Genomic DNA, 2,248 nt, shown 5'->3' on the forward strand with positions numbered 1-2,248 from the left:
ACAGATACAAAGGCTTGTATAAATATACAAATATTCTAATACATACATGCATATAAACATACATACATACATACATACATCATGATTACTAACATACATACATACAAACATACATACATACAAACAAACATACATACAAACATACATGCATACATACATACAAACGTGTATACGTACAAGAAAACTAATTAAAAAACTATTTAATGTTGGTTAAAAATAATGAGCTGATAAATTAAAACTCTGAGGAAAAAAAAAAATAATAATAAGATTGATGAAGATGAAGAAGAAGATGATGATGATAATAATAATAATAATATATTCACCCAAAATCGTAAATCAATGATAAGACATAGAAATGAAAGAATTATATATACAAGTTTCTTCTATAGGTTATACACGTACGTACGTTCGTATGTATGTGTGTGTTTGTATGTATGTCTGCATTATAATTGTTTTAGTATTATTATTATTATTATTTTGTTTGGGTGGTCCAATTAACCGGTACGAAGATTTCTAATCACTTCCACCACACCTAAGCCTTCAGAATCTGACATCGTCATCATGATCGCCATGATCGTCATTATTATCATTATCGTCATCATCATTATTGCTATTATTATTATTATTATTGTAACCATCATCATCATCATCTTCATCTTCATCGTCGTCGTCATCATCAGTCAAATCATAAGACCGTTAAAAGTAATTGATAAGGGTAAAGTTTTAAAGGGAACTATTTTTCTGTTTCCCTCTCTCTCTTTTTCTCTTTTTTCTTCTGTATTTCTCTCTTTCTCTCTCTCTCTCATTCTAGCTGTTTCTCTGTACATTTTTTAGCATTTTCAATGTACAAATTTAAATATCTTTTCAATCTTTGCAGTCTATTGTTCGCGATCAAAAATTATTTCTTCAGGTAATCTTAATTTTGCTTTTTTTGTGATTTGTTTTTAGTATCTCTCTCTCTCTTTCTCTCTTTCTTTCTTTTTATCTCTCTCTTTCTTTCTCTCTCTCTTTCCCTTTCTCTTTCACTTTTGTATTTACATTTCTTCACTACTTTAATTCAGTTTTTCCAAATTATTAATCTGCCTCTTTTCATTCGTTCATTTTTGTTCCCCTTTCATTCCATCATAACCACACAATCACACACACACACATGCACGCACACACATGCACACATATACACACACGCACATAAAAACACACACACACAATTTTTACTTCAATTGAGATTTTTCCTTGAGAATATTCCCCGACAGTTGCCAATGATAATAATAATAATAACAATGCTTCTACTACTACTGCTACTACTACTACTACTACTACTTTTACTACTACTACTACTACTATTTTTACTACTACTACTACAACTTCTACTACAAATACTAAAAAATAATTGTATATATATGTATATTGCATGAATGTATATTGTCTATATACAATATGTATGTATATTGTATATATACAATATACATTCATGCACAATTAAAAACTACAATACAAAAGAATTCTTCCGACCAGCAGATAAACATTCACACAAACATAAGGTACATACGAACGCAAACCAACTTAAAAACAAACAAACATACAGACATGCAAACAAATATACAAACAAACAAGTAAACAAGCATACATACATTGGAACAAATTTATTACACAATACGGATCTATATAAATTAAGAAGTTGAATAGCAGCAGATTACTCTCCTTTATTTCATCTTTAGATTTTTTTTCATTTGTATGTTTGTTTGTATGATGATGTTGATGTATTTTATGTATGTATGTATGTATGTATGTATGTATGTATGTATGTATGTATGTATGTATGTATGTATGTATGTATGTATGTATGTATGTATGTATGTATGTATGTATGTATGTATGTATGTATGTATGTATGTATGTATGTATGTATGTATGTATGTATGTATGTATGTATGTATGTATGTATGTATGTATGTATGTATGTATGTATGTATGTATGTATGTATGTATGTATGTATGTATGTATGTATGTATGTATGTATGTATGTATGTATGTATGTATGTATGTATGTATGTATGTATGTATGTATGTATGTATGTATGTATGTATGTATGTATGTATGTATGTATGTATGTATGTATGTATGTATGTATGTATGTATGTATGTATGTATGTATGTATGTATGTATGTATGTATGTATGTATGTATGTATGTATGTATGTATGTATGTATGTATGTATGTATGTATGTATGTATGTATGTATGTA

The sequence above is a fragment of the Helobdella robusta genome (genome assembly GCF_000326865.2).
Source record: "Helobdella robusta unplaced genomic scaffold HELROscaffold_22, whole genome shotgun sequence".
NCBI lineage: Eukaryota > Metazoa > Annelida > Clitellata > Rhynchobdellida > Glossiphoniidae > Helobdella > Helobdella robusta.